This window comes from Salmo trutta, unplaced genomic scaffold (genome assembly GCF_901001165.1).
Source record: "Salmo trutta unplaced genomic scaffold, fSalTru1.1, whole genome shotgun sequence".
Classification (NCBI taxonomy): domain Eukaryota; kingdom Metazoa; phylum Chordata; class Actinopteri; order Salmoniformes; family Salmonidae; genus Salmo; species Salmo trutta.
Genome location: NW_021823258.1, coordinates 1,469,281 through 1,479,490, shown reverse-complemented (window position 1 = coordinate 1,479,490; position 10,210 = coordinate 1,469,281).

Here is a 10,210-nt window from a genome sequence, read left to right as displayed (position 1 = left end):
AAGGGCTTGATGATTAGTTGAAAAGTTGAATCAGCTGACTCCTAATGAATGACTGAGTGAATATGCTAATGTAGAGGTTGACTCCTAATGAATGTGTTAATGTGGAGGTTGACTCCTAATGAATGACTGAGTGAATATGTTAATGTAGAGGTTGACTCCTAATGAATGTGTTAATGTGGAGGTTGACTCCTAATGAATATGTTAATGTGGAGGTTGACTCCTAATGAATGACTGAGTGAATATGTTAATGTAGAGGTTGACTCCTAATGAATATGTTAATGTGGAGGTTGACTCCTAATGAATGACTGAGTGAATATGTTAATGTTGAGGTTGACTCCTAATGAATATGTTAATGTAGAGGTTGCCTCCTAGTGAATGACTGAGTGAATATGTTAACTCCTAGTGGGAGTGGTTAACTCCTAGTGGCAGTGGTTAACTCCTAGTGGCAGTGGTTAACTCCTAGTGGAGTGGTTAACTCCTAGTGGGAGTGGTTTCTGTGTAGGTGACAGTACAGTGGTCACAACAGGCTAAGTACACTGTGACTGTGAAAGCTGTGTTTGAGTGTGTCATCGTAGGGTGTGTGTGTGTTCCTGACTGCGTGGGTGAGTGAAAGCAATTAGTGCGTGTGTGTGTGTGTGTGTGTGTGTGCATGCCATGGATGGGTGGGTGCATGATATGCACTTGTTCTGTGTGTGTGCTCAGTGTGTGTACCTGGTTGTGTGTGTGTGTGTGTGTGCTCAGTGTGTGTGTGTGCGTGTGTACCTGGTTGTGTGTGTGTGTGTACCTGGTTGTGTGTGTGTGTGTGTGTGTACCTGGTTGTGTGTGTGTGTGTGTGTGTACCTGGTTGTGTGTGTGTGTGTGTGTGTGTGTGTGTGTGTGTGTGTGTGTGTGTGTGTGTGTGTGTGTGTGTGTGTGTGTGTGTGTGTGTGTGTACCTGGTTGTGTGTGTGTGTGTGTGTGTGTGTGTGTGTGTGTGTGTGTGTGCTCAGTGGTATGGCTCTCCTTTCCTCCTCACCCCCAGGCTGTGGTTATCAGCTCATCTTGATGATGGAATCTGGTCATCTGGAAGGCAGAGCAGTACAGGGCCCAGTGTGTGTGTGTGCGCGCGACACACACAACACACACACACACACACACACACACACACAACACACACACACACACACACACACACACACAGTTAGCCCAGGGCAGGAGCACAGCACTAGGCAGGGCAGGGAGAGGGCCAGGGAGCCCCTGGGAGTCACCTGACTGGCTGCTGCAGAGTGCAGGACAGACGGGTCATTAACAAATCATTGACAGGCTGCAAGGACTGTGTGACCTACCTACGCTATTTCACTGCTAAGGCTAGCTTAAATCAAATACAAAACAGACAGATCACACTGTGATACAAGTCGTATTGGACGTCCCATCCATGTCTGAGGACGTTCAGGCATGACGTGGACACAGACCGGTTACTAGGGTAACGGGGGGAGCCCTGTTCCCTTCCAGTAGGGGCTCTCAGTCAGCATCAGTCTCTGCTTCGTAAGGTTGCATGTTCCCATCCAGCGATAGAAAGTTATTTTTGACATTTTTCTTTGTTTATTTGTTTATTTAACCCTTTTTTATTTAACTTTATTTTAACTTGTTTCAAGCCGATAACAAACCTTAACCTAAACATAACCGTTCAGAGTTAATGCTAAATTGAACCTTAAACACTTTGTAATTTGACGTTTGAGAAACGGGATGACGTCTATTTCTGAGAGCTAAATCAGTCCAACAAGGAAGGCTGTTTCAGAGGTTCACATCACGTTCTCTTGATCTTTAGGCTCTAAGTGGAAACCAAAGTGATTTTCTGTTTACCTGTGTCGTACTCCTCTGCTTGGTACAATGATTCCTGACTGCAAGTAACAACAAGGACTGGTGCCTAACACGACCAGCTGGGACCCTTTTAATTCAAACTCATCCATCCAAGATGCATGTTTAGGTTGAAATGTAGGGTAATGTCTCCTTGGCCTCTGCAGTAATAATGAATGAACACGTGTAATCAAAGTTTAGTTAAACCTCCTTTTAAAATGGATCAACGGGCCTGTTTTGTTCTAGATGTTGTTCTGTTACTGTAACGTCTGGACCTCCCACTGTTCTGATGGGACATTTTAAACATCACTGTAACGTCCAGTCTGGGACCTCCCACTGTTCTGATGGGACATTTTAAACATCACTGTAACTCTGGACCTCCCACTGTTCGATGGGACATTTTAAACATCACTGTACATCTGGACCTCCCACTGTTTCTGATGGGACATTTTAACAATCACTGTAAACATCTGGACCTCCCACTGTTCTGATGGACATGTTTAAACTCACTGTAACGTCCAGTCTGGACCTCCCACTGTTCGTGATTGGATCATTTTAAACATCACTGTAACATCTGGACCTCCCAACTGTTCTGATGGGACCTTTTAAACATCACCCTAACTGTTTTAAGGGTTCATCTGGGATTGGTATATCAATTTTTCTAAACATTTAAATGAATTATATATTGGGTTGCTGTTGATCCTTGAAGAATGTAACTTATAAATGCCGATCACTCAGCTGTTTGCAAGTGGCGGGTGACCTGGTGTTATTTTTCAAATCCTAGATTGCCCCTTTTAAATGATGAGTGTTAGTTTTAGTCTTGTAGTGCAGACATGAATCCCTAATGGCCTTTAAATGAGTTGTAACTTGTTCTGTCTCGTCTCTGCAGCAGAACAGATCTATTATAGTCGGGCCAAGTCAGGATCAGAGGAGAAAATTAACTAGTCCTGATGGTGACTGAAACTCTCTCCATTGTTTTCACTGTGTACCTCCCTGATGGGGTGGCCTAACTCAGAGGGCTTTAGATTGTGTGAGTGTGTGACAGGAAGCCTGCTCCTGTGTGTGTGTGTGTGTGTGGTGTGTGTGGTGTGTGTGTGTGGGTGTGTGTGTGTGTGTGTGTGTGTGTGTGGTGTGTGAAGGGAGGGCAGGGGCCCCAGTAAGGGCAGGAATAATATTCATAAGCAGTCACTACACACACACACTCTCCTCTGCCCTCAGGATAATCTACCCTCTGTTTGTTTTTCCAAAAATGTTTTACTCAGACAAGATCTCTCTGCTACATCTCTCTCTCCTCTCTCTCTCTCTCTCTCTCTCTCTCTCTCTCTCTCTCTCTCTCTCTCTCTCTCTCTCTCTCTCTCCCCCCTCTCTCTCTCTCTCTCTCTCTCTCATTCTCTCAGCCAGCACTCTCCTCTTCTTTACCACAAGGTCAGTGGAGTGGGTGAAAATGTGTTTTTTTTTAACCACTCATTTTCCGTCCAGGGAGTCAACGTCAGGCTGGCGTAGCGTAGGCCTAGTTCAGGTTGTAATGCTGCGGGTGTTTGACGGGGTTGGAATGAGGGGGATGTGTTCATAACGGTACAGGGTACAGAACACTACCAGTACACTCACAGCTACAGCTCTCTCTAGTTCCTCCTCCCCTTCACCTCTCTCACTTGGTACTCTCATATTTTCTCCCACGTTCTCTTGGCTGTCATCCACAGAAATGGAGCTGGTAGTAGTAGATGGTGTTCAGAAGCTGTGTTACTTGCTAACATTCTTCAACGGTAGCCTATATTGGTATTAGTACTAACTCCCCACTATCCTTCAGTTGTCTTTTTGGTTTGGCCATCCTACCTGGCTGTGTGCCATCCTACCTGGCTGTGTGCCATCCTACCTGGCTGTGTGCCATCCTACCTGGCTGTGTGCCATCCTGCCTGCCTGCTGAGGAGGAGGTGTGCTGGGCAGGGCGACTCGTCCAGGGGCCCGGCTAAGAATAGGCCGGAAGGAATGTGAGAGAGCCATGAAGATCCTTCATCTTAGGAGACGGAGGGGGGAGAGAGAAAAGAACGGTCAGATAAGGTAGGGGTCTATCTGAGGGTGAACAGCCTCCAGGGAACTTCAGACACACACAGCAAGCTGAACTGACCGTCCACACTCTCTCTATCTCTGTCTCTCTGTCTGGTTCTCTGTGTGTCTGTCTGGTTCTCTGTCTCTGTGTGTGGTTCTCTCTGTCTCTCTGTGTGTGGTTCTCTCTGTGTGTGGGGCTCTGTCTCTGTGTGTGGTTCTCTGTCTCTGTGTGTGGTTCTCTGTCTCTGTGTGTGGTTCTCTGTCTCTGTGTGTGGTTCTCTGTCTCTGTGTGGGGCTCTGTCTCTGTGTGTGGGGCTCTTCTCTCTGTGTGTGGGGCTCTGTCTCTGTGTGTGGGGCTCTGTCTCTGTCTCTGGGGCTCTGTCTGTCTGTGTGTGGGGGCTCTGTCTCTGTGTGTGGGGCTCTGTCTCTGTGTGTGGGGCTCTGTCTCTGTGTGTGGGCTCTGTATCTGTGTGTGGGGCTCTGTATCTGTGTGTGGGGCTCTGTATCTGTGTGTGGGGCTCTGTATCTGTGTGTGGGGCTCTCTGTGTGTGGTTCTCTCTGTCTCTCTGTGTGTGGTTCTCTCTGTCTCTCTGTGTGTGGTTCTCTCTGTCTCTGTGTGTGGGGCTCTGTCTCTGTGTGTGGGGCTCTGTGTGTGGGTCTCTCTCTCTCTGTCTCTGTACAGTTCTCCCTCTTGGTGTCTGCATTTAGTTCTCTCTGTCTCTGTGTGTGGTTCTCTCTGTCTCTCTGTCTGTGTGTGGTTCTGTCTCCTCCATCCATCCCCTCTGCCCATGGAGAGTAGAACTCAGAACAAAGCACCACCCGTCAGGTCCTTGCCTTGCTGGGTAAAAAGCAGAGGCCAGAGATGGTTCACATGTGTCAGACAGAGAGAATAACCATGGTGTTTATGTTTGATCTCTTTCTAGAGAAAGAGAGGAAGGGAGGGGGGTAGAGAGAGAGAAGTAGAGAGGGAAATGGAAAGAGAAGGAGAGAGGACTAAGGAGGGACAGAGAGAGGAGGAGAGAGGACTAAGGAGGGACAGAGAGAGGAGGAGAGAGGACTAAGGAGGGACAGAAGGAAGGCGAGAGGACTAAGGAGGGAAGGAGAGAGGACTAAGGAGGGAAGGAGAGAGGACTAAGGAGGGAAGGAGAGAGGACTAAGGAGGGAAGGAGAGAGGACAGGAGGGAAGGAGGGAAGGAGAGAGGACTAAGGATGGGCAGAGAGAGGACTAAGGATGGGTAGAGAGAGGAGGAGAGAGGACTAAGGAGGAACAGAGAGGAGGAGAGAGGACTAAGGAGGAACAGAGAGAAGGAGAGAGGACTAAGGAGGAACAGAGAGAATGAGAGAGGACTAAGGAGGAACAGAGAGAAGGAGAGAGGACTAAGGAGGAACAGAGAGGACTAAGGAGGAACGGAGAGAAGGAGAGAGGACTAAGGAGGGACGGAGAGAATGAGAGAGGACAAGGAGGGACAGAGAGAATGAGAGAGGACCAAGGAGGGACAGAGAGAATGAGAGAGGACCAAGGAGGGACAGAGAGAGAAGGAGAGAGGACTAAGGAGGGACAGAGAGAAGGAGAGAGGACTAAGGAGGGACAGAGAGGACTAAGGAGGAACAGAGGGAAGGAGAGAGTAGAGAGAAATTGAAAGAGAAGGTGAGGGGACTGAGGGACAGAGGGAAGGAGAGAGGACTAAGGAGGGCCAGAGGGAAGGAGAGAGTAGAGAGAAATTGAAAGAGAAGGTGAGGGGACTGAGGGACAGAGATGACTAAGGAGGGACAGAGAGGACTAAGGAGGGCCAGCGGGAAGGAGAGAGTAGAGGGAAATTGAAAGAGAAGGTGAGGGGACTGAGGAGGGACAGAGAGGACTAAGGAGGGCCAGAGGGAAGGAGAGAGAGAGGGAAATTGAAAGAGAAGGTGAGGGGACTGAGGGAAGGAGAGAGTAGAGAGAAATTGAAAGAGAAGGTGAGGGGACTGAGGGACAGAGATGACTAAGGAGGGACAGAGAGGACTAAGGAGGGCCAGCGGGAAGGAGAGAGTAGAGGGAAATTGAAAGAGAAGGTGAGGGGACTGAGGAGGGACAGAGAGGACTAAGGAGGGACAGAGAGGACTAAGGAGGGACAGAGAGGACTAAGGAGGGACAGAGAGGACTAAGGAGGGCCAGAGGGAAGGAGAGAGAGAGGGAAATTGAAAGAGAAGGTGAGGGGACTGAGGGACAGAGAGAGAAAAGAGCTAGATGGAGAATGAGAGAGGACAGGGGAGGGAGGAGAATAGACAGAGAAGTATAAAGTAGCTGTATGACGCGTGCTTTCTCTTAGCATGGCCAGTGTCTCTACATTCATTATGGAAGTATGTACTGTAGCTTGGAGACTGTGGGAAAATGGTATTTGTCACATGCTTCCTAAACAACTGGTTGTAGACTAACAGTGAAATGCTTACTGACGGGTCCTTTTCCAACAATGCAGAGTTAAAGATAAAATAGAAATAAAAAATAGAAATGGTGACACAGGGAATAAATACACAGAAAATAACAAATAATAACAAGTAGAAATAATATGACTATATACAGGAAGTACCAGTACTGAGTCAATGTGCTGGGGTATGAGGTAATAACATGGCTATATACAGGAAGTACCAGTACTGAGTCAATGTGCTGGGATATGAGGTAATAACATGGCTATATACAGGAAGTACCAGTACTGAGTTGATGTGCTGGGGTATGAGGTAATAACATGGCTATATACAGGAAGTACCAGTACTGAGTCGATGTGCTGGGGTATGAGGTAATAACATGGCTATATACAGGAAGTACCAGTACTGAGTCAATGTGCTGGGGTATGAGGTAATAACATGGCTATATACAGGAAGTACCAGTACTGAGTTGATGTGCTGGGGTATGAGGTAATAACATGGCTATATACAGGAAGTACCAGTACTGAGTTGATGTGCAGGGGTATGAGGTAATAACATGACTATATACAGGAAGTACCAGTACTGAGTCAATGTGCTGGGGTATGAGGTAATAACATGGCTATATACAGGGAGTACCAGTACTGAGTCAATGTGCTGGGGTATGAGGTAGTAACATGACTATATACAGGAAGTACCAGTACTGAGTCAATGTGTTGGGGTATGAGGTAGTAACATGACTATATACAGGAAGTACCAGTACTGAGTTGATGTAGAGGGGTATGAGGTAATAATATGGCTATATACAGGAAGTACCAGTACTGAGTTGATGTAGAGGGGTATGAGGTAGTAACATGGCTATATACAGGAAGTACCAGTACTGAGTCAATGTGCTGGGGTATGAGGTAATAACATGACTATATACAGGAAGTACCAGTACTGAGTCAATGTGCTGGGGTATGAGGTAATAACATGACTATATACAGGAAGTACCAGTACTGAGTCAATGTGCTGGGGTATGAGGTAATAACATGGCTATATACAGGAAGTACCAGTACTGAGTTGATGTAGAGGGGTATGAGGTAGTAACATGGCTATATACAGGAAGTACCAGTACTGAGCCAATGTGCTGGGGTATGAGGTAGTAACATGGCTATATACAGGAAGTACCAGTACTGAGTCAATGTGCTGGGGTATGAGGTAATAACATGACATATACAGGAAGTAGTACCAGTACTGAGTTGATGTAGAGGGGTATGAGGTAGTAACATGGCTATATACAGGAAGTACCAGTACTGAGTCATGTGCTGGGGTATGAGGTAATAACATGACTATATACAGGAAGTACCAGTACTGAGTCAATGTGCTGGGGTATGAGGTAATAACATGACTATATACAGGAAGTACCAGTACTGAGTCAATGTGCTGGGGTATGAGGTAATAACATGGCTATATACAGGAAGTACCAGTACTGAGTCAATGTGCTGGGGTGTGAGGTAATAACATGGCTATATACAGGAAGTACCAGTACTGAGTCAATGTGCTGGGGTATGAGGTAATAACATGACTATATACAGGAAGTACCAGTACTGAGTCAATGTGTTGGGGTATGAGGTAATAACATGACTATATACAGGAAGTACCAGTACTGAGTCAATGTGTTGGGGTATGAGGTAATAACATGACTATATACAGGAAGTACCAGTACTGAGTCAATGTGTTGGGGTATGAGGTAATAACATGACTATATACAGGAAGTACCAGTACTGAGTCAATGTGTTGGGGTATGAGGTAATAACATGACTATATACAGGAAGTACCAGTACTGAGTCAATGTGCTGGGGTATGAGGTAATAACATGGCTATATACAGGAAGTACCAGTACTGAGTCAATGTGATGGGGTATGAGGTAATAACATGGCTATATACAGGAAGTACCAGTACTGAGTTGATGTAGAGGGGTATGAGGTAATAACATGGCTATATACAGGAAGTACCAGTACTGAGTCAATGTGCTGGGGTATGAGGTAATAACATGGCTATATACAGGAAGTACCAGTACTGAGTCAATGTGTTGGGGTATGAGGTAATAACATGGTTATATACAGGAAGTACCAGTACTGAGTTGATGTGCTGGGGTATGAGGTAATTGAGGTAGATATGTACATATAGGTAGGGGTGAAGTGACTAGGCAACAGGATAGATAATAGACGGTACCAGCTGTGTGTGTGTGTGTGTGGCGGCAGTGTGCGTGTGTGTGTGTGTTGGGGTGTGAGCATGTAGGTAGAGTCCAGTGTGTGTGTTGGGGTGTGAGCATGTAGGTAGAGTCCAGTGTGTGTGTTGGGTGTGAGCATGTAGGTAGAGTCCAGTGTGTGTGTTGGGGTGTGAGCATGTGGGTAGAGTCCAGTGTGTGTGTTGGGGTGTGAGCATGTGGGTAGAGTCCAGTGTGTGTGTTGGGGTGTGAGCATGTGGGTAGAGTCCAGTGTGTGTGTTGGGGTGTGAGCATGTGGGTAGAGTCCAGTGTGTGTGTTGGGGGTGTGAGCATGTGGGTAGAGTCCAGTGTGTTGTGTTGGGGTGTGCAGCATGTAGGTAGAGTCCAGTGTGTGTGTGTTGGGGTGTGAGCATGTAGGTAGAGTCCAGTGTGTGTGTTGGGGTGTGAGCATGTAGGTAGAGTCCAGTGTGTGTTTGGGGTGTGAGCATGTGGGTAGAGTCCGTGTTGTGTTGGGGGGTGTGAGCATGTGGGGTAGAGTCCAGTGTGTGTGTTGGGGTGTGAGCATGTGGGTAGAGTCCAGTGTGTGTGTTGGGGTGTGAGCATGTGGGTAGAGTCCAGTGTGTGTGTTGGGGTGTGAGCATGTAGGTAGAGTCCAGTGTGTGTGTTGGGGTGTGAGCATGTAGGTAGAGTCCAGTGTGTGTGTGTGTGTTGGGGTGTGAGCATGTGGGTAGAGTCCATGTGTGGTGTTGGGGTGTGAGCATGTGGGTAGAGTCCAGTGTGTGTGTTGGGAGTGTGAGCATGTGGGTAGAGGTCCAGTGGGTGTGTTGGGGTGTGAGCATTGTGGGTAGAGTCCAGTGTGTGTGTGTTGGGGTGTGAGCATGTAGGTAGAGTCCAGTGTGTGTGTTGGGGTGTGAGCATGTGGGTAGAGTCCAGTGTGCAAGAGAGTTATTGTAAAAAAGGGTCAGTGCAGGAAGTCCAGGTAGCCACTTGATTAGCTGTTTAGCAGTCTTGTTTAACAGTCTTGTTTAGCTATTTAGCCGTTTTGATTAGCTATTTAGCGGTCTTGTTTAACAGTCTTGTTTAGCTATTTAGCCGTTTTGATTAGCTATTTAGCGGTCTTGTTTAGCAGTCTTGTGGTTTGGGGATAGAAGCTGTTCAGAGTCCTGTTGGTTCCAGACTTGGTGCATCGGTGCCGTGTGGTAGCAGAGAGAACAGTCTAGGACTTGGGTGGCTGGAGTCTTTGAAAATGTTTTGGGCCTTCCTCTGACACCGCCTGGTATAGAGGTCACGGATGGCAGGGAGCTCGGCCCCAGTGATGTACTGGGCCATACTCACCACCATCTGTACCACCTTGTGGTCAGGTGCCTTGCAGTTGCCGTACCAAGCGGTGATGCAACCAGTCAAGATGCTCTCAATGGTGCAGCTGTATAATTTTTTTAGGATCCGAGGGCCCATGCCAAATCTTTTCAACCACCTGGGGGTGGGGGAAAGAGACCTGTCGTGTCCTCTTCACAACTGTGTGTGTGTGTGTGTGTGTGTGTGTGTGTGTGTGTGGACGGTTGTTGTTGAGGTTGTTATCCTGGCACCACACTGCCAGGTGACTGACCTCCTCCCTATAGGCTGACATCATTGTCAGTGATCAGACAGGCAACCCAGTTAACCCTCTCTGTACACACACACACACACACACACACACACACACACACACACACACACA